Source organism: Watersipora subatra, chromosome 9 (genome assembly GCF_963576615.1).
Source record: "Watersipora subatra chromosome 9, tzWatSuba1.1, whole genome shotgun sequence".
NCBI classification, from domain to species: domain Eukaryota; kingdom Metazoa; phylum Bryozoa; class Gymnolaemata; order Cheilostomatida; family Watersiporidae; genus Watersipora; species Watersipora subatra.
This window is the reverse complement of record NC_088716.1, coordinates 56,478,538-56,502,522: the sequence shown is the minus strand read 5'-3', so window position 1 is coordinate 56,502,522 and position 23,985 is coordinate 56,478,538. Positions and strand designations below refer to the sequence as shown.

General features: G+C 34.8%; 1 protein-coding gene across 3 annotated transcripts in view; it reads left to right on the top strand.

Annotated features, from left to right (window-relative positions):
- Positions 1–283: 283 nt before the first annotated feature.
- The window catches only part of LOC137403817 (ribonuclease ZC3H12A-like), a 48,161-nt gene continuing 24,459 nt past the window's right edge, over positions 284–23,985 (top strand). Inside the window, exons 1-3 of one of the 3 annotated variants that reach the window (XM_068089873.1) lie at positions 284–362; positions 8,829–8,926; positions 9,020–9,082. The gene's annotated coding sequence lies outside the window, so the exon portion shown is untranslated. Of the gene's footprint in view, positions 363–8,828; positions 8,927–9,019; positions 9,083–23,625; positions 23,736–23,985 lie in introns of those variants that run through there. The other 2 variants (XM_068089874.1, XM_068089876.1) reach the window with 2 other exon arrangements.

Here is a 23,985-nt window from a genome sequence, read left to right as displayed (position 1 = left end):
AGGGTGTAAAATGAATTACTTTGGTGCTTTAGGTTGCCCTCAAAAACTTGGTGTTTATATTTGATTGTATCCATCTTTTTGCATGTAAAACTTAGGCAATTAGCGATGTGCGTAGTTAGTGTACTATTAGTTAGTGTATATTTAGGCTAAGTGGGGTTATCCCGCCTTTAGTTTAGGGTTGTTAGTCTAACGAAATTAGTTGTCTTTAGGCGAGTTGGCTAATTTGAGTCGAGTCGTCTAGTTGTTCCCGACGAAATTATATTGTGGCGAGTTGTCTATAAGCTTTCGACATTCCTGAAAAAGAAAATTGTAGAAACAAAGACCCTAGAGTACTCATCGTGAGATATAAACCACACTTTACGGTAATTTAAACTTTACACACCAGTGTTATACTAATACATTAATTACGTACATATAAACAATTTTTTGTACTGATCAACCATTCATCCTTATAATATCGTTTAGGATCATTGATCATGTTACCATGAACAATAGTGATCATCTGGAACCTTCCGATTACTATAGTATTTAACTTTTAAACGACGCGCTTGTGCCTTTGTTGTATAACTTGATATTCAGTATATTAATATTTTGCTTTATATTCACTTCATGACGAACATTTTTAATCACCATAACTCTTATATCTAGCTTTTAGCAATAGGAAATCGATCAAAAATTTTATATCTACACTTTAAAGTTTTGTGTAGTTTATGTAATATTCTAGATGTTCCGTGGCTCATTGGATGTTATTCAGTGTTCTGCTTTTGTTATTCTGAATAACCCACTGGCATTAGTGAACTTGCCATGCTGAGGATACAATCGTACACATCGACAAACGATACGAACAATCGCTGATATAAAGTAGTGTTGTTTGAAAAGGGTCGCTGTGATGAAACACGTTTAGAATAAGAAATAATAGTTTAAGATTTCTAATACAGTCATTTTGTTCATATATACACAAGTATCTTGTGGCTTTAAATCAGCGCTTGTCCTAGTTGTGAGATGCTGGTAGCAGTGCTTGTTTTGAGGATGTGAGGTTTTCCCCTGATGAGATAGAACACTCTTTGTTACAGTTAGTTTAGTGAGATGTATCAATGTTTAACAATGCGTTATGATGTGTTTGGCTCGGGGAGCAGCAATACCGCTGATCATGTTCAGCTGGGCAGCGCCTCATTTCAAGTATATTTTAGTTTGGTGAGATATGTTTTGAAAAAGTGAACCTAATGCGGTGGCCACTATTGAGACATTTTGACGCAGGATGAGGATTGCTTTTGCTGCCTTTGTGCTCTTGATTTTTCCTGTTAAAGAGCTCACGCGACCAATTGGTTGCATCTGATTCTATGTAACAACCTCTTCAGCTTCTTTTGCATACCATTTGGAAAGGATGTCAAATACAATATAGTACTATGATTGCAACTAAAACCTTTGTTAAAGTATGATAGTATTGATAGGTAGTTACCAAAAGTATTAACTACCACATTACTCAGTAATCTTTCACTCGTGCACTATCGGTTCCCGATATTGTCATAGGTCTACATCATAATCTCTGATATTATTATACTGAGGGATAACCCTCAGTTTTGACTCAGTTTCCTTACCCATACTCATTAATATGCATGAAAACTTTGTTTTTGATTATAAATTTTCGTTTTTATTGTATCTGTGCCGTTATTTTCATGTCGGTTTAGTTCTGTTTGAATTATGAAAGCTTGTGTGCTTTTGTCATTATAATATATGTTTTGGAGTGCCATATGAAATCGTAAAGTACACATCAAAAAATGTATGCAACAACTTTTAAGTGCAAATAAATTTTTAGGAGTTGACAAGTACAAAGAACACACTAAATGGAGTATATATACTTGAGTTCATAAGTAGCCTGTTGGAAAACTTTTCGAGTTTTGCTATCAAAAAAGTAAAACTAAATTATGAAAATGGAGAAATTTGTGTTAGTAAATATATTTCAAAACGGTACTCAACGTCATTGTACGAAATTATTTGTACAATAGCAACAGTAGCCAACAGGGATTATAGCGTTTGAAGGGAGTGGTGCTATATGTATTGTCAATACACATGTATAGTTCTCACTTTCATCTTAATCTGTTACTTCCCGGCAAGAAATGTCTGACTGTTTCACAATCTTCACTCATTTAAGAATACTTAGTTGGAAATTAGACCAATTTTTAAATTTCACTATTAAGAAGTGCATACTTCATAATATATAGAAAACATGCTTTGCTGAGCATGCTTTTCTTCAAAAAATTATTGGTCTATGGGATTTAAAAAAAATAAATCTTGACTATTCATTGCATGTTGTGTTTGATTGCTTATTTGCTATAAATTTGGTCTATAGTTTTTTAAAGACCAACTCATCTAAGTTATTACTAGCCCTTTTTAAAGACCAACTCGTCTAAGTTATTACCAGCCCTTTTTAAAGACCAATTCGTCTAAGTTATTCCTAGCCCTTGTTAAAGACCAACTCGTCTAAGTTATTCCTAGCCCTTTTTAAAGACCAATCCGTCTAAGTTATTACTAGCCCTTTTTAAAGACCAACTCGTCTAAGTTATTACTAGCCCTTTTTAAAGACCAATCCGTCTAAGTTATTACTAGCCCTTTTCAAAGACCAACCCGTTTAAGTTATTACTAGCCCTTTTTAAAGACCAACTCGTCTAAGTTATTCCTAGCCCTTTTTAAAGACCAACTCGTCTAAGTTATTATTAGCCCTTTTTAAAGACCAACTCGTCCAAGTTATTCCTAGCCCTTTTTAAAGACCAACTCGTCTAAGTTATTACTAGCCCTTTTTAAAGACCAATCCGTCTAAGTTATTACTAACCCTTTTTAAAGACCAACTCGTCTAAGTTATTACTAGCCCTTTTTAAAGACCAACTCGTCTAAGTTATTCCTAGCCCTTTTTAAAGACCAACTCGTCTAAGTTATTACTAGCCCTTTTTAAAGACCAACTCGTCTAAGTTATTCCTAGCCCTTTTTAAAGACCAACTCATCTAAGTTATTACTAGCCCTTTTTAAAGACCAACCTGTTTAAGTTATTACTAGCCCTTTTTAAAGACCAACTCGTCTAAGTTATTACTAGCCCTTTTGTGTGTAAGAGTTGTGAATTTGACTTTAGAGTATAGTTGGTTCTTGCAATTTGTTATGTTGTTTTCAGAAAAATAGCTTGAAAATGTTAAATTATGTCTATATAGGTATAAAAACAACCTAGTCTTGTAGGGGGTTTGAGGCAGTGAAGTAGTTCTATCAAAGACCTATATTTCAAATGGTGTAGTTGGCTGCGCAAACAAATCTCTATCCTTACCTTATCACTTCTACATCTCTAAAGTTTTGTTTTCTGGGAATTTGCCAACTTTCATTTGTTACTTTATCTATACATGTTTTTTCTATTAACAAGGTTCCCATTTATCTAGATACTGCTTTTTGTGTTAACGACTTGCGCAAATAGAAAATCATTCTGTGTGTAAGAATTTAGATTTTTAGTTTCCACTTGATGTTATTACACATTAAGTAATGTACTTACTGTTACATTTTCAACAATAACAGTAAGTAACCTAAATTACATGTAAACTGATTTTTGTCCTTAATCTATATTTAGAAATAACGGTGTTTGTGTGTTCAGTTATAGTGATAAAGTTTTAGTTTTGAAAAATTTGCTTCGCATTGTATTTGAACTCAAAACCTCCAGTTCTGCAGTCAGATATTCTATTCACTACGCTACATTGTCCTTGCTATACTATAGGAGAATTGTGCGCACACTTATGCAGCATGTACTAGCATTATACGTACTAGCATAACTGAGGTGTAACGCTATGATGCGTCAAGCCGGCTTCATGGCTCTTATTATAGTAAAAGCTTAGACTAGCTCAAGTTACTAGCTTGAGTTACTCAAATTCACTAGGTAATTATTTTATTACCCGTGCAACCCCGGGCATTCATCTAGTGTTTCATATATTACATACTAGCAGTAAGTCCGATGTTGCCTGGAATTTCTTTAATTCTCAATCAGATAGCCCACAGCACTGGTGTAGACTTTCGATGTAAATCGCAACACTGCTTTCATGACAACCCATGAAAACATTCATTGAGGGAAATTGTCCTTGATGTATGCAAACGTTGAGTTTTTAATCAGATAAAATGTGGCCTATTTATATGGAAAACAAATGTTCTAAACTTGCCAAATTAGCCTTAATTTCAGGGAATAGATCTGCTTTTTTCCTTTAATAAGCTGTAGGTAATGCGTGTGGCTCTCACAGTCCACCGTTATGACTCTCCCTTCCATGAGAATTTTTTAACGTCACGGAATATTGCTCTTATTATAGTAAAAATCATTCTGCAATATAAGAAGGCGGTTGATTAACTCAGGTAATAGAGTGTTGGTCTACAAAACTGAATTTCCTGATTTCAAGTCCCGTATAAAGCAATCTTTTATGAAGCACTCTAACGACCGCCTATATTCTTCAGTGCGGAAGTTAGAATCAAAATTACAAGAGAATCAGAGTTTTCTAAGTATGGAGATTGTGAAACTTTGATTTGAATACCATATGTGTCAACTACTGACAATGTAGTGAGTCAACACAGACAAGAGCGCAAGAGTGTGTTTCTAATTAACAGGGTGCCGATTAGGTTTTTCTGTTTTAGCCTTTTTTTATTTTATGAAGACCAATCAACTGAAATAATATTAAGACAACCTACATTTCGAGTGTGGTGTAAAAATACCTAAAAGAAAAAAGAACAAACAATGTTGAATGACCTTGAAACCACCAAGTTGCTTAAATCTGATCTTTAATCTGATCTCTGTGCCACATTTTTTTCACCCAAAACCACAGTATTATGTTTTGGCTCTTGCTCTGTTATTGCTTGGTCTGCTCATCCCCAATTAACTAGATATCATTAAAGCTCTTTAAATTGCAGAATATAAAACATAGTGTCTGTCTTGGGAGATCTTATAGCAAACTAGATGATGCTAAATACAAAAAAGTTTGTTTTTTTCAAATAAAATACAACTGTCTGGGCTCTAGTTCATATTTCATCAATGCTAGCCATTTTATTTTGCTGCTAGAAGTGTTACGATAACGTGAAAGCAGTTTGGACAAACTAGAATAAATTAATGGAGGTTTGTCAGGGTTGGAATTTTTTCCGGGAAAAACTGTTTTTCCCAGGGCAGTGGGAAAAACTGGTAAAAACCAGGAAAAATGGGAAATGCTGGAAAATATTAAAACGTCAGAATTTTTTATCCAAATGTTTTGCTAAACAATAATAAATTTGATAAGAATTGAAAATTGGACTAGATACAATTAGTTGTGTGGCTCCATATTTATATCACACGATCGCAATGGAGATAAAATAGTGTTTAAAAGTGGGGAGAATTGGAAAAAATCGACTCCCAAGATGCGGGCCAACGTTAAATAACGATGAGCCTTTTACAGTCCTATAATAGAACTGTTTTGACGTGTATTCGCAATGTGTAAAAACGAATCTGTGCGTGCGTTAGATGAGTTGGAAAAACAGTTTTTTATGTTGCCCGTATCTTCAGCTGCAATAGAGAATGTTTAGCACTTTTTCCTTACTGCAGACCTTGGCTTAATCCATCGTTTTTTTTGACGTCATCAAGTCGTTTGCACATGCGCTCGTTCACGAAAAAGCTGCCATTTTTGTAGAAAACGATCGTTTTTCTTTCATTTATTAGTACTTTTAAATGTTGGTTTGATACTATAATAAAAAATTGCAAACAAAAACATTGTTTTCAAATTATCATTGCCAAAGCTTCGTGTTTCTAACGAAAAAAATTGTCTATAAAGATGGCTGACCACGATAAAATGACGTCACGAAAAAACGAAGGATTGCCTGTAGCGCAGATCTTTACTGCGCTACAGGCTTGGAGTGGAGAAAGCGTCCAAACTGGTAGCTTGATACCAAAAACCTAAAAACATTTCTTTGGAGTATGATTCAGCCGAAGACGTGGATTAACTTTTCTTAGACAATCAATTCTCAATACTCTAATCCGTTTGCTCAGTTCACCGGTCTCGACTACTTGACATTATCTTCATGTGTTTTCGTTTTTCTAATTGTTGTATTATGCTTACTGACATGTTTCACACATATCGATTTTGCTTTTTATTCAATATTAATATTTAATATATATGTAAATAAACGAATATTATCTTATAATCTTGTCTTTTCATTTAATATTTAGTAAATAAACCAATTATAAAGGTTATGTGCTTTTTTAGCCTGTGTACTGTTAAAGAGTCAAAAAGAAGCTCTATGACAGCTAATGGTATAAATGTATTGTTATATTTTGCTTAAGCATTAATCAGCTTGTCAAAAGAGAGGTTTTTTAGTTTTTTCCCGCTTGGGCAAAAATGAGTTTTTTCCGGGGCGGTAAAAACCGGCATAAATCGGCGGTAACCGCCATGGGAAATATGCCAACCCTGAGGTGTATATAACGTAATATGAATATAATACAGACCAGATATGGAGCTCTGAAAAAATACAAGATTGTCTTACAAATAAATTTGTATCATTAAAACATGATTATTGATGGCAGATACTTCCTAAAATTTAAGACAATCAGTGTTCTCGCCAAGAAATGTTTCGAATTTACACTAAAAGACATTTTAACAACGTTACACAGAAAAGACCATACAACAGCGTCAGTCTTGTTTATAGAAATTAACGATTTTAGATAATTGACTTTTGCAAAACATCATTCTTGATATTGATGAAAAAAAATTACCATGTAATACAGCGTTTCTATTTTAATATTTCATCGATTTTTAAAGGTTTATGCTGGGGTGGAACTCGGGTTAAGGTGGCTGTCTCGAAGTTTTAAAAGTGTTGATAAATATTTAAAGACCGTTTGCAACATTGCAATTTAGTGGGCGCCATCTTGCCGATATCCATTTCTTTTACCACTATTAAATAAATATTATAAACTTCTAAAAATACATTACTATTAAAACTACGTCATCGGCATCTAAATATGTTTACATTGAATATAAGAGGTTTGTAGATATTTTGTAAACATATTATTAGTGATGCACAATAAAACGATATTGCATGATAGGTGTCGATCTTGTGGGGGACAATATCATTTTGGGGCGTTTTTGAGGTCGATTCTTTTGTAGGTCAATTCGATTATTAGGTATATCGACGTTTTTCAATATCATGTCAAGACGATAAATATCTGTGTTTAATTGGCAAAACCAACATCGGTTATCGCCGGCTTTCGTGACTCAATATCGGCACATCACTAGTTCCTGGAAACTTATTTGCGAGCCCGCGGATTTCCGTTATCTTTGAGAATCCTCTAAAAACGGACCGGTGAGGTAGAAATAAGTTTCATAAAAGTTTCTTAAAAAAGTTTGAGAGAAAAGACAACCCTAATTTTTTGTATTTGAACATGATTATTGCCCTTGTATTTCTGTTTTTTGATGAAACGTCACAATAATCTATATCGAGAAAGCATAACTCCAAAGTTTCGATACTGAACGATATAGATAGCTCACAGGGCCGACATATCATTTTAGCATGTGGTGTCATATCGCACAGCACTACATATTATGCTCATTCATCGGTCGTTAAGTTTCATCGATTCTGAGCCATTGCAGCTTCGCAGAAATGCAAAATTGGCAGTTGGGTCACGAAAACATTTGTGCAGAAATGCGAAAATGGCACCCAAAGGGTTGAAAAAAAGACTGAAAATAGCACACAAGGAAATAGATAAAAATAGTATTTCAAGAATGCAGTAATTTATTTGCGAAGATGGCAAATGCCATGACCTGCGATAAGGAAATGCAGCAATTATGTTGTTTGATAATGCAATCTACAAATCGATAAAATTAGGCATCCTACGCAATAACTCCAAGTTAGATTTATACAAGGCTATTGCGGTCACAAAAGAGAAACCTGAACAGGCAAAGTTGAGAAAGTGTGGCGTTGAATTAATGAAATTAAAATCTTAAAATATTTATAATAACAACAGCTAATAGCATTGGATACATCAAATTTAAGCGCACACATATATTTACATAGGAATGAGATTATGATCCTGAATTTTTTTCAGCTAATGTAGTAATGTTAATGTTTAGCAATCAAAGATGTGATTCCCAATATGCCATATCAGATTTTGGATACATGAAAAAAGTTAAATTACTTGTTCTATAAACAGTTCTAATAATTGTTGAGAAGAGGTTTTTGAGTTGATAAGTTGGAATGATATTGTACATAACACAAAATATTGTACATAACACAAAATATTGTACATAACACAAAATATTGTACATAACACAAAATATTGTACATAACACAAAATTTGAGATGAGTTATTCATGGTGGCTATTCTATAATTCAATTTTGTTTATTTTAAATCGACATTTTAAAGTCAATTTACTATTTAGTTAATTATTTTTTAAAGAATATTTGCACTGAGTTTAGTGTAACGTATGTAAAATAAATAAAACAATGACGATAAATAAAACATTGACAAATGAGAATGTCCAGAATATTAGTGCTTTGTAAGATATTCTGTATTGTTTCACAGGCCAACAAGATGTTCTCAGGGTGTAAGACCGGTTTTGTTTTTTACTGATTATTTTTTAGTTTTGACTTCAATACAAAAGTCGTTAATTTTAAGTGGGCCTGCAATTGAGGACATCCCTCATATCGAGCATATTTGAGTTTGGTGAGTTATTTGTTTGAAAAAAGTGAACTTTGCGCTGAGACCACTATTGAGGCATTTTGATGCAAGATGAGGATTGCTTTTGTTGCCTTTGTGTTCTTGATTTTTCCTGTCAATTTGTAAATCTAACTATTTGTAGGACCCTTTGTAGTATCGAGCTTCAATATATGTGTGGACTTCTTTCGGAAAACAGTAAATGGTCGCAGAGCTAAGGACAGTCTTGAATGTTTCAACTCGGTTAGTGAGCAAGTATAACTTATATGTATTGTAAAAATCTGATTGTTTGACAAGAGCAAAATATAGTGAAATGATATCTTCATTTGTTTGCAGAGTGAGACTGCAGTGAGCATGATTACTCGACCAACTAATTTCCTGGCTGTCAACTCACTGAAGGTAAAATATAGCCGTTCTTCAAAGTTACGGTTACAAACAAATGTCAATATTATTGGTATTTGATAGGGAAGTGCTGATCCTATTAATAACTAGTAGGATGCAAGTGTCAAGCCTAGTTCTCATGCTTCCCAAAGCCATTGCATCCGTTGTTACATATGAAATGTAGGATTTACAAAAATAGGCATAATCCTAAACAGAGCTCATCGAGCTTCACAGATGGATGCTCGATTCCTTCTACGAATGTTTGAATTTATAAATAAAATGAATAGATATAATCGCGCATACCTATCAATTTTCTATCAGCAAAGTACCTGTTAAGGTTATGCCTTCAATTTGGCTTTTCCTTAAAAATACCGTTATGAAGGTGCTGCTAGGGTGAGGGAGGTGCTGTTATCAGGGAAAAGCAGTTGCTACTGTCAGGAAGGAGGTGCTGCTGTCAGGGAAGAAGTGCTGCTGTTAGGCAGGAGGTGCTGCTGTTAGGGAAAGAGTGGTGCTACTGTTAGGAGGTACTACAGTTGAAGGTTGATTTGCAACAAAATTCACATTACAGTTGGTACCAAAAGATTCACATGTTTTACTCTGCTGTGTTGTAGGTGCAAAATATGTGGAAATGTGATTACAAGCTCCTAAAAGCTCAAAAACGAACAGTTAATCGCAGCCATCACAAAAACGTCGTTGTTGGGAATTATTTTATTTCGATGACGTACTCAACTTGACGGAGTTATTGTTTTGACGCGTGATGTTCACACATAAAATGAAAGGCCAATAAAAGGCTCAATATAAAACTTTTCTTAGCACTAGTTTATGATTAACACTTCGGGTTTTACTGGAGAGCCCTTATTAAATATAGATGCTCGCTACTTTACAGTTGCGCTTCAGTTTGGTCTAATCATCTAGTCGTAATCTGATCATGTGACCCATACTTCTTGCCAAATAGTTCGAACAATTTCTGCAGCATTTTTCGACTGTCACAGGTGACCAACAGGCTTGTCATGGTTATCAGAGGATGATATGCACTCCTTCGAGCTAAGGTTAAAAGATTAAACAAATGTTTACGGTAGGTTTTGAGAGATCAGTGCTCAAAGTGACAGCATTACAATGATGATGAAATAGACGCGTAATGACAATAGACTTGGTTTTATTGAATGCATGGAGTATATTTGTAAAAACATTTCAATGAATGAGGTTGCATGAAGGTGTAAAAAAAAGCCATCGCGTTCAACTACATCCCATTTGAGCTGTTTTGGAAAGGGCTGTCAACTTATGGCGTTTTCGTGATGACTGCGATTAACTGTTCGTTTTTGAGCTTTTGAGAGCTTGTAATCACATTTCCACATATTTTGCACCTACAACACAGCAGAGTAAGACATGGTGAATCTTTTCATATCAAACAATTGTAATGTGAATTTTGTTGCAAGTCAACCTTTAAGTAGTTGCTACTGTTAAGTATTTACTACTGTTAAATAGTTACTACTGTTAACTAGATACCGCTGTTAAATAGTTACTACTGTTAACTAGTTACTACTGTTAATTAGTTACTACTGTTAACTAGTTACTACTGTTAATACAGTGGCAATAAATATCTAATCAAGCTACTATAGCAATTAACCGATTATTTTAGATCAAGTGTGAACTAGAAATCACTCATGTTAGCCAGCCGAGAAGATTTGAGCTTTATATTTGGCAAAATTAGCTCTTTTTCAACAGCCAATGTTTAATCATTCTGCAATAATTCTCGAACAGCTTTTAAATTGTCCCGCTTTTGTTATTTCCTACCATATATATAACTTTTTATTGGCATAAGTGATCATCAAAAAAATGATGTTTTTCATTACATGACAAAAAAACAAAAAAAAAAGGACAGCGATCAGAAATTATTGAGTGAGTTGAACAAAAGTGTTAAATGTTAAAAGTTGGTAATCTATCAGTATTATCTAATTAGTATTATCTCTGGTAATCTAATTGTATGGCGGAGTAGGGGCAGTGAATTGAAGGTCATAGTAACAGAAAATTCATAAACTGAAACATACTATGGTGGGTAGAGTATGTTGGTGTCACAAAGTAGAAAATAATGTTTGTCATATGTGTGGAAAGATAAATACAAATATTCTGAACATAGTTTACACAGGATTTTGAAACCTGTAACACAACTGCAAAAGCAAGCAAATTTGGGATGGGGCAATATGTTCAAAGATTTTGTGACGTGACTGGTGGAAGTTTGGTGAGCCGGAATATGTGATCAGTAGTTCACCAGCCTTAGTAAAGATTTCTGTAAGAGTAATATCCTTTTGTACATTACTATTATTTCCTATCATTTTTATTATTTGCTGCATTCTCTTATTTGCTGTTTTAATAGGTCCTGTGGGAACTAAATTGGCATTTTAACCATATTTATCCAGTTTTCTGTATTTTTCTACTGCTAGATTATGCTGAATTGCAGTTTTTGAATATGCTAAGATTCTAAAAATAGCTTTCAGTGCACACGCTGCTAATAAAACATGATAATATAGGTGCTCGCAGCTTTGCATTATGTGATGTTTCAGGAAACCAGACACTCCTTAACAAACTCCCTTATGGTTTCCTGAAATTCAATTACCAACCCTGTTGAGCCAACCCACCATTGTCGGCATTAATGCATGGCATCTGTTAGATAAGCTACATTTATATGCCGAGTTAAAGAGCATTTGTACTTATGTGTAAATTTAGATAAATACTGCTGTTCTAACAGAAGTTGAGTTTAAATACAATGAGAACCATTCACTAATATATAATTACTTATGCGCATATATTATACCATGTAGATGCAAATGGGTCCCTACAAATACCTTACAAAGTTAATCAACCCAACAGCAAATGTTGGGTTGCTTGCACAAGGTTTTGTACATGCAAATATATTCAAACAACTGGGTAGACCAAGTAAAATAATTGCATTTGCAGATATGCCAATGACTGCTTTCATGAAATTCTGTTACTGCTCCTCTTGATCATAAAAAACTCATAAAAGGTATTTTATTTAAGCTTTGATTAATGAATTTACAATAATATATTACAACAGTATATGAAGTGACTATATAAATTGATTTCAAAGCTAGCAATTGTACTTGCTTGAATCTCCACGATGAGATTACTTTAATTACAGTGGTGAGTAGACGGACAAGTTTAAAGTTCTATGAATTTTAGGGTTTTTAATATGAAATTATACATGTATAGGCTTTCCTAAAAACAGTAGTCGGTATGCTGAATACCGACTACTGTTGGATGCCGACTACAGTTGGGTGCACTGATTTGAAGGTTGCATAATAGTACTATAGTGATATGATGCGAGGCATTCCCCTTTCATTGTCACATTAAAAATAAATTGTAAGTTTGTAAAAGTCTGGGTACCCACATCATAGACGCGGTGAAGTGTAGGTATTATAAAACCTTTAGTTGAATGCCATGGCGCTCTATTTTTCAACTCCTCCCCTACAGTAGCGTTTAATTAGAGGCGGCGTTCAAATAAAGGGCGGCGCTATATTTTTTGACTTGCTCGTCAGAATTTTAAGAAGATAAATTTAACCCTTTCACGGGCAAAGCGATTCTAATGTCGCTTAGAGTTTTCACTCTCCTTTGGGCGAATCGAGATTAATGCTGTCTGTTTCAACATTTTGCTAAACTGTTTTTCATATAGCTATGTCAAAGTATCAGATTGATTTAAACAAGGAACTACTTCGATTATAAAATTTTAGTGTGGTACTGTTATTAATTACTGCGATAGTGTCACTTTTAAAGTTTTACAGAAAAACTTAAGCCTTGAAGTTATTAATCGGACATAATTTAAATTTTAAAAACATTTTTTAAAATTGTAATGCGCCAAAACAATGACTGCTTTTCCACTGTCTGGTGTTCCTGAAAAGTATTCTCATCGTTCATCAAAATGCTTTAGTCTTCAGATAAGATTTTAAACCACATTATGATCAACCAAATAGATCTTAATGACTTTGAATCAGAGTGTAGTTCTGATGATTGCGACACTGTCACTAAACTCATGATAACCACTACAGCAACTACGACACTGTCACTAAACTCATGATAACCACTACAGCAACTACGAAAAAATTAATTATTGATGCAACCAAGTCATTATCTATTATGGGTTTGTAAAGATCAAAGTAGTGGTTTAATAGAGGTGGCGGTCAATTAAAGGGTGGCACTGTATTAATCAACCCTTCTATAGTGGCATTCTATTAGAGGAGGCGTACAAATACAGTTGTCCTTCAAATAAAGGTTTTACGGTATCTGTTGTGGCTACACACCGCTACCCTACTGAACGATTTATCGTTCTGAAAAATAGATTGACCAATGAAAATAGGATCCAGTCATTGAAAGCCATGGCATCCTAGCTGGATTTTTTGTTACGCAATATGAATCATCCACATTTCATGATGGCAATAAAGTTTGCGCTGCTATTACATGGCCAGATTTTTGCTCGGGTGAAAAGCTGTTACGTGTTAATGGTAGATACAGCGCGAAACCACTTCGGGTTCATAACATAAATTAAGCTATAAAAAACACTGGTTTTATACAGGTTTAATTACCTGAATAATTATCTGGTAAGTTTCATAAACACATGGCAGTTCCAGTTTACATCTCTGGCCTTTATATATGTATCTGTTATAAGTAACAACAGGTATATTTTATCCATATATAAATAGTTTAGTGAACTTCTATTGGCATTGTTGTTTGAAGCAAATTTTAGATTAAACTATCGTTCGCTGGAATGGAATAAAATTTAACCGAGATATTGTTTTTCAGAATAAACTATTTCAGCTAAGCACAGACGGAGCGGTTTTATCTTTACACATGTATATTAGCGTGTTCATTTTGACATGACGCATCGACGATGTCTTGCCAGCACGTTGGCTACACAAAAGATTCAGTTCATTGGTATGTGTGTAGCTAAGCTTTTAGATATGAGTGGAAAGGTAGTCCCAAAGATGACGGAGACGTAGAGACATACATTTCGACATACGTCCAACTCAAACGTATCTTGACCATCAATCGCGGTGTACCAACTTCAAGATGGCATGTCAATGATGTGATTTCGCACATATTTTTCTTCTGAGCCTTTTAACCAAGATCAAGTGTTGTAGATTATAATCTTGAAACATCCTGTCAGTCAGATAACCTCAAACATAAAAAACAATCGCAAATGATAGAAAGCTATTGATACTTTTTGATAAAATCTACTAAAGTTTTGTGAAGTTCATCTTAAAAATAGGCATATTTCCACCTGTGTATTATAGAATCGATATTGATCATATGAATATTTTGTTTTATATTCATTTTTTGAACAACACTATTAGCCATCAAAGCTATTATATAAGCATAAAGGTTGACTCGCAACAAAATTCACATTACAGTTATTTGGTATCAAAAGATTCACCATGACTTACGCTGCTGTGTTGTAGGTGCAAAATATGTGGAAGTGTGATTACAAGCTCTTTAAGCTCAAAAACGAACAGTTAATCCCAGCCATCACGAAAACGCCGTAGATTAGAATCCCTTTCCAAAACGACTCAAATGGGACGTAGCTGAACAAGATGGCTTTTGTTTACACTTTTATGCAACCTCATTCGTCGAAATATTTTCACAAATATACTTCTCACATTTAATAAAACCATGGCTAGTGTCCTTACGCGTCTGTTTCATCATCATTGTAATGCTGTCATTTTGAGCACTGATATCTCAAAACCTACCGTAAAAATTCGTTTAATTTTTTAACCTTGGCTCGAAGGAGTGCATATCATCCTCTGATAAACATGACAAGCCAGTTGGTCACTTGTGATAGTCTAAAAATTCTGCAGAAATTATTCATGCTGTTTTGCAGGAAGTATGAGTCACATGATCAGATTACGACTAGATGATTAGATCAAGTCGAAACAAAATTGTAAAGTAGCGAGCATCTTTATTTGATACTGGCTTTTTGGTAAAACCCGTAAAGTGTTTGTCATAAACTAGTGCTACGAGAAGTTTTATACTGAGCCTTTTATTGGCCTTTCAATTCATGCGATAACATCACATGTCAAAACGATAACCAAATTTCTTGAGTACGTCAGAGAAATAAATTGATTCCAACCTATGGCGTTTTCGTGATGGCGGTGAGTACTGCTCGTTTTTGAGCTTTTAAGAGCTTGAATCACATTGCCACATATTTTGCACCTACAACACAGCAGAGTAAGACATGGTGAATCTTTTGATACCAAATAATTGTAATGTGAATTTTGTTAAAAGTCAATCTTTAAGGCAACGAGAAATTTATCACAAAGTTCAGATGTGGCCCTCAAGATTTTTTGCCATTGAAGGGATATTTTAGGTTTGCTGCAGTTGTTCAAAGGCTCATCAATATTTTGTTCTAGCCCTGAATAAGCCAACTAATATTGGTGAACATACCTGCCGGAGGATGCAATTGTAGACATTGAGAAAGTGATATATAAGTCAATTAGTCTTGGTATGGCATCATGATCCTTCCTTGTCATCTACTCTTTTCTTGTGTATTTTCCTGAGTTTTAATTTTCGAACAATGCCCCCAAAAGCGTCTCTCAGTCATGACGAGTATCGCAATCATAGTATATATTCAGATGTTATAAAATGTTTGTCATCTACTGAACATACGGATGTTGTTACCAAATGTTGGTAGGTTTTCAGTACGCAGCAGGCCCAATCAGGGTGGACAGTCTAACACCCGTCACCAAACCCTGGGTATGCAGCATAGGAGTCTTGCAACTCACCTTAGGGGGAGGGTAATGTCTGAGCTGGGCTCCACGACAGGAGCGTTCCCCGGCTCCCCCCTAACATCGCCTCCCGCATGCGAGCCGACCGAATAGCACCCGCCATAGTCTTGGAACATGCGCCATATTGCTTGACTACCGTCAGGCGTGCGACATGACAAGATCTTGAAATCATGACCGGTAAAGCCGAGGGCGCGCAAAAAACCTGCGCTAGCTGGGCTTACCGCCCCTCTCCAGTTGAGGGTTGCACTGCCAAAAGAGACGGTGGCCTCCCCGCTTTCACTCCTTGTCCATTGGGCGACCTCCCGGCAATCATACTTCCTGCCTGACTTTTTCTTCATGAGCCTTAACCGAATCCCATTCATCTCCTGTGAGGGCTGTATCCGACATAATTACCTGTTCATCCCCCCAGGCTACTAGGTCAGGTTTACGAAAGGTTTAGGCAAAGAGTATGGCGGGCTCCTCTCTGACGAGAAAGCCCAAATAGCGCAGCAAGTGGTTAACCGACAACCACTTGGATACTCTGCCTACAATGTCCTCATATAAATGATTGTGCTGATTAATCCAGCGATGGTTAACCGACAACCACTTGGATACGCTGCCTACCATGTCCTCATATAAATGATTGTACTGATTAATCCAGCGATGGTTAAAATTACAGGTTTGATTGAGAATTTATCAAGTTCGGCGAACGATGAGCAGTCGCTTAATTTATCTTGTTGGTTAAAATAGAAGAGGAAACAACTCTCAGTTTCGTAAATAGCGATGAATAATACTTACTATATATCGGTGACCTGTTTACTAAAAGGCTGCCTGAATTTGCTGTAACGTTGACAGGTCAAAAATGTCTCTATGAATACATGTTAATATTGAGGACTCTACTAGCTAAAGATGTTAAATAACGTTCTATTCACAATTGGTAACACCAACATCACCTTGTTATGGCTGCCACCATAGAGTTATCTCCCCCTAGAGTGATAACTGTGCATTCAACAACACGAGCGTTTCCGGTGCCAACAAGGAGCGTTTAGGCCACGCCCCTTTTTTGTGCTAGTCAATCGTAGTGATCGACAGAACAATAGCGTCAGCCATGAGAATGATCATGAATTTCTAGTTAAGACAGTAATTATTGCTCATATTAAAGAAATGATGATTATAGTTTATTACTCTAATATATGCTTATTATTTAAAGCAATTCAATACCTACATGCATTGCAAAGGCACTGAATAGATGGTGTTAAGTAAGTGAGTTAATGCAATCAGTTACTCCAATAATATACAGCCCCCACACATGAGGGGCTGTATATCATTGGTTATTCATAGTCTCATAGATAAGATAGATAGTCATACTGGGGTTGTATTACATTGGTGTGATGGGAAGCTAATCGACTGCCATCAACTGAAAGTATTGACATTGTATGGTGATAGAGTGATTCATTGTCACCTCAGTTCACAAACAGCCCTTGCATGTAATATTAGATTTCAATACATATCAATCAAATACATAGACTAGCTTGAAGCAAAGATGTCCACTAGTTAGTGGACATCTTTGCTTGATGTAAGCAAGCAAAAAGTTTGAAAGTTAGAGTGGCAAATGTTATATGTTAGATAAAAATAAATTATACTTAATTATACTAAATTATAATTATTTAAAAATAAAATAGACTTTTTATTACTTTATTTATTAAATAAAGTAATAAAAAAGTAGTTGTGAATTACTTTATTTATTAATTATTAAATTAAAATTAAATTAAATTATTATTAAATCAAGTAATAAAAATTAGCTATGATTACAATAATTTTTCATTGTACATGTAATCATAGCTAAACAGATTATATTTAGCATTACTTGCTAATTATTTTACATTTAAACACATTTGCAGTTTCATTTTTCTTAATTCATTTTAACAAAAAGCTTCTTTCATGATATGAAGTTTAAAAGTGGTAGTTGTTTGAAAAAGCTTGAAAACATTTACCGTTGTTTTTATTTTCTCTCTTCTCTTCATTTATTTCAATTACACAAAACACTTTTCATAATATGTAGTTTGAAAGTTAAAGAGGTAAATGTTGTTATATGTTAAATAAAAATAAATTATACTTAATTCTACTAACTATAATTATATAAAAATAAAATAGACTTTGTTATTACCTTATTTATTAAATAATTTTTCATTGTAATCATAGCTAAACAGATTATATTTAGCCATTACTTGCTAATTATTTTACATTTAAACACATTTACAGTTTTATTTTTTTTCTTAATTTATTTCAACAAAACACTTCTTTCATGATATGAAATTTAAAAGTTGTAGTTGTTTGAAAAAGCTTGCAAACCTTTAGAGTTGTTTTCTTTTTCCTCTTAATTCATTTAAACTGCTTAAAAATATTTTCTCATGATATGAAGTTTAAAAGTTAGAATAGTAAATGTTATATAAAAATAAATGTTCTGTCCAAATACTTTTTTATTACTCGGGCAACACCGGGTAGTACAGCTCATAGTTGATGGCAGTTGATTAGCTTCCCATCACACCAATGTCATACAACCCCAGTATGACTATGTATGTTATCTATGAGTAACTGCTTGCATTACCTTCACTTTCACTCACTATCTATTCAGTGCCTTGGCAAGTCATGTAGGTATCAGGGATTACGTGTATGTCACAATTTCCATTTTCATAATTCATTTCCATATTATTTCCATTTCCATATTATTTCCATTTCCATAATTCATTTCCATATTAATTCCATTTCCATATTAATTCCATTTCCATATTATATCCACTTCCATAATTCATTTCCATATTAATTTCATTTCCCTACTTCATTTCCGTAGTATTTCCATAGTATTTTCATTTCCATATTATATCCATTTCCATAATTCATTTCAATATTAATTCCATTTCCCTACTTCATTTCCATATTATTTCCATTTCCATAAAAGTTCCATAATTCATTTCCATATTAATTCCATTTCCATAATTCATTTCCATATTATTTTCATTTCCATAGCATTTCCATAATTCATTTCCATATTATTTCCATTTTCATACCATTTCCATACTTGTAAAGTAAAATTTCCATATCCATTTCCCTAAAATTATGGAAATATTTATGTTTATGGAAATGAAAAAGTAAACATTTCCATAATATGTTTAGCAATCCCTGGTAGGTATTGAATTGCTTTAAATAATAAGCATATATTAGAGTAATAAACTATAATCATTATTTCTTTAATATGAGCATTAATTACTATCTCAACCGGAAATTCATGATCCTTGTTTAACCCTTCTCATGGCTGATGTTATTGATCTAGTCAATCACTACGACTGACTAGCACAAAAAAGAGGCGTGGCCTAAACGCTCCTTGTTGGCACCGGAAACGCTCGTGTAGTTATCACTCTAGGGGAAGATAACTCTATGGCTGCCACACATCAGCCTACCATCCAGGTTGTTTTGAAAAGGCCTACAGGCCACATGCCCGTGATATACCCTACAGGATGAAAATATTTGATTGATTTAATAATGCGCGATTTCGCGAACAGACGATTCCGTGCATTATTAAATTTCGCGAAAAATTAGTTCTATTTTTAAACACAAAGAAGAATAACTACTGCCCCAAATTAAAAACTAGTCGCTAGGCAGAAGTAGTAAACGTAGCCGAGTTCCAAATTTTTAAAAAATCATTGCCAGGCTTTGAGTTAACCCCATTGCCAATGCATCACACTTCTCTACAAAATTATTCAAGGTTGTCACAAGATATTCGGCGCGGCACCATTATCGAAAAAAATCTCCTGCAGTTCTTTACGTTGAACAAACTCATAACTTACCATAAGTTGTTGGTTCACCAAAGGCATCCAAATCCATGAACATTCATGAAAACCTCTAGATGAAGCTAAAAATTTATAGCTTAGCATGATCGACATAAAATTCTTAGCTAAACAGAAACCTAAACACGTGGTATACGCAAGTGAAGGCTTTACTCATAGATATATAAAGGTTTCTATATCTATGGTTTTACTCTATTGCTAGCAGCTTTCACGGATTTACAGGCACTTTCTGTTACCATCACAGAGGGCTACCATATGGCATGGGTTCACCAAGGCAGGAATATTGAAAAATATGATTGTATTATATATATCCATATGTAGAGATTTATATTTTCAGAATATATATATACATATTTTGTATATAGATATAAATCTATATAGATATTTCTTAAGGATTTTTAGAGATATTTATATAGATATAATTTTATGTATAAATATATATTATAATTAATTACAAACTTGAGTGTAAAAATAAAATATTTCAAATACAAATACAATTTTACAAACAATGAATGGAGTAAATAAAAACAGTTTAGCCCATATGGCGGTTGTCTGACAATAAAATTAAACTGATACTCTTGATGAGTAAATACTAGCGTGTAATGGTGCTCTCTGACTAGTTATTTTGGTAATAGCAGCTCTGTCACTGTCTTGGGTAGATGTTAAAGGTGATTCTCTCGCTACTACATGACTGGTAAGGCGGTTATCATCGGAACTCTTCTCGTGGCTTCCTATTGCAACGTTCTGCCGGTTGGCCAAAAATTTGTGATCGTAAAGGCGTTCTTCTTTCTTTTTTAAAACAGATATATTGTCCTCGTTAACAACTGCGGTCACTTCTACCTCAATTTCAAGACCTCCTTGAATGATTGGTGATCTTCTAGGAATGACATCCACCACCCTTGCAGTCATTGTGCCTCCTAGCCTGTCTTGACAAACTGTTGTTTTTTGCGGAGTTGTCCCCCGTCGAGTGGGCGAGCAACAACAGCTTGTCACAAGACGTACTGCACCTGATGCATCAGCTGCACTTATAGGGAGTTGTACTCTTCCGTCTATGTGGCTTGGTTGCGATGTTATGTCGGTCGCTCCATTAATCATGAACCAGTAATAATAACGGATTTCAGGCAAAAATATATGTAGAAAATTTAAGATAAGAACGTTTAACTAGCCACCCGTCTCTGCAGTGAACTTTAATAGAATTTGAGAACTTAGGCTACAACAGCGACTAAACATGTCGTTAATTGTGCGCTCAGTCAGTTTTGTTTCTATTTTTGTATCAGTCAGTTTTGTTTGTTCTTATTGATTTTATTTTCAGTTTATTTTATTCTCAAGTTTTACTAAAGTTTATCACAGAGACTGGTCTTTGGTTAAACGTTGTAATCTTGCTTTTTCTCTACATAAATTTTTACGTAAAATCCGTTATGATTACCAATGGAGCGACCGACATAACATCGCGTCCAAGCCGCGTAGACGGAAGAGAACAACTCCCTATAAGTGCAGCTGACGCATCAGGTGCAGTACGTCTTGTGACAAGCTGTTGTTGCTCGCCCGCTCGACGGGGACAACTCCGCAAAACAACAGTTTGTCAAGACAGGCTATGTGCCTCCGTGTATGATGAAAATGCTGCTTCCTCTACTTATTTCACGGGGTAGATGACCAACCGTTGCGCAGTCTGCGTTTATTAGCTTTACTGCAAATAGGTCGTGCAGATTATTGGGCTCCTCTCTCACACTAAAATGAATAACGAAGCGGTAAGGATGGAAAAATAAACATTGCGTTTTACCGAAGCGAAATTCAATTATTAACTTAGTAAATGATTTTGAAAAAACTCATTACTTACCGCAAGTTGTTGATTCATCAAAGGCCTCCAAAGCGATGAATATTTGTGAAAACTCTGGATGCAGCAAGAAATTTATAGCTTAGCATGATCGACTCGTAGTTGTCAGCTAAATAGAAACCTAAACACGCGATGTACGCATGCGAAGGGTTAACTCTATTGCTAGCTGCAATAGAGTTAACTCTTAATGGAGAGCGATTGTGTTCATCCGCGAATAACTTAGTCTGCGAATATGCATGAACTTAACTCCGCGAATATTCTTATCCTGTAGGGTATAAAAAGGGGAATTTTCAAGTTTGTGGATCAAGGCAGTTATATGATTGTTTAGCGTGTTTGCTCAAGCGCCGAGCAGTGAATAGAGTGAATGCACTAAGCGAGCTTATGACAACACGGAATAAGTTTCATATCAACATGTTTATGATCAGCTGATGTTGTTCATGGTTTGTTTATTTGCCCATTTATGGACAAATTTGCTTTATTTGCTACTAGTTATTAGTGATATTCAGATGGTCTAACCTTACTTCGGTTGCTGCAGACACCATTGAAACCTCAGTACAATGGACCCTCACCATACGATTTTAGTTCGTTCCAGTGTTGGCATTGTAAGGCGAAAATTTTGTATAGAAGAATATAGAAACCCATAGTAAACATCTAATGCAAACACTCTCTTTAAAAATCATCAAAATTTTGTATACGTACTATACATATTAAATATTAGTAACAGAATAATATGTTAGCCTTAGTAACTATAGGTACCTACAGCAACTTTAGTGAATTTAGTGATTATGATCTGCAATGAAATGTAGCATTACAATGTTCTTACGGATTCTTCCCTTTGAGGCAGACGTATAACATAAGCGTTGAATTTAACTAGTAACACAGTAAATTCAGTAACAGAGTGTTTAGTGGTTATGATCTGCAATAAAAGGTAACGTTACAATGTACTATGTGCAGTACATATCATAGGGAGTTCTTACCTTCGAGGCAGGCGTATAACATCAACGTTGAATTCAAACTTGAATGAATTTAGCTTACTAAACACATACTTGAAGCTAAGTTTTAGTATGTATTTGTAACTATTTTACTGAACATCAACTTTTTCATCACTAAAATTTTATCCCCTATTTGTTTCTGGTTTTGCTTTTACAATATCTAACAACGAATGATCCTAACAGAACTGAGCGAGATCAAGCATCGTATCTTTTTCATTCGTTGTTAGAGGGATTTTGACGAATAGCATATCGGCATAAGTGTTATTCTGATGTAATCAGCATACTGACTGCTGAATTTGAATTTCGGGAGAAATTTTTGTTGATGTCGCTTGGCGAAAAATATTGCGTATGGAGAGGGCGAAAAACCATCGTGTTGTACACCGTAGGACGAAAAAAATTGTATAACAGGATGAACATAACCGGAGGGCATATTTTATACTATTTTAACAGTTTTATAGCAAGTAAACCATGACTTTCTTGAGGACATCATTTAGTGCATGTTTTACTTGATTACTAGTGCATCATATATTATAGAGAATGCTATGTACGTCGTATAGCATCATACATTATAATAGAGATTGCTATGTATGTCATACAGTGCCATACATTATAATAGAGACTGCTATGTATGTCATGTAGGCATATAACAATACCTCCTACAATGAGAATAAACTATCTGGTATACACTTTTTGCTTAGTATCTGTTCTAACCTTCTCTCTCTCTCTCTAACCTTTCCTTGACATATCATCACTCCATAATTGTACTCCACCCACTTTCTCTGCCATTGCATTGATGGCTTCCTCGGCAATATTGTTCATTTCTTATGATTTTTATAATTCCTAGTAATGCTCAAAACGTGACTTCTTATTGTAATCGGTCCAACTCCAACATATCATACTGAACATTTCGTGAGATCTTGTCTAATGAACACAGAAAGCACACAGAGAGAATACACAGAGAGCTTCACTACGCTCTTTTGTTTGTTTATGGAAAAATAAGCTTATTTGGTCTTTTCTCTGTCCAACCACTAAAGGTGCTATATTGTATTAAGACTTTCTACTTCCTTGTCTACTGTATAAAAGTAGACGGCTTGTGTCTCCCAGCTTAGTAAACGAGTGAGTCTGACTGAATCGTGTGGCTTGCGTGCAAATTTTTCTCACCTGGCTGAGATTAGTTGCATCGCATGACAAGTAAATGCATTGTCTGTACGTAGAGGGAGACAGGCAAAGGTAAGTCACTATTTTAAGATTTAGCTTACTGTTTACATCTACTAAAACTAGTTGTATTGTATCTACGCATAAGTTAATGACGAAAGTAGATGCTCTCTCTAATAGAGAATCGATTTCCCAAACAAAGGTAAGTTACAAGATCATGTCGTTAAAATGGTAGATGCGGTCTGTAACAGCTATGTAAGTGATCAGGAGCTACAACACGTGATGTATCGAGAATATTCAAGGTAGATAGCCGATAGCATGAGCA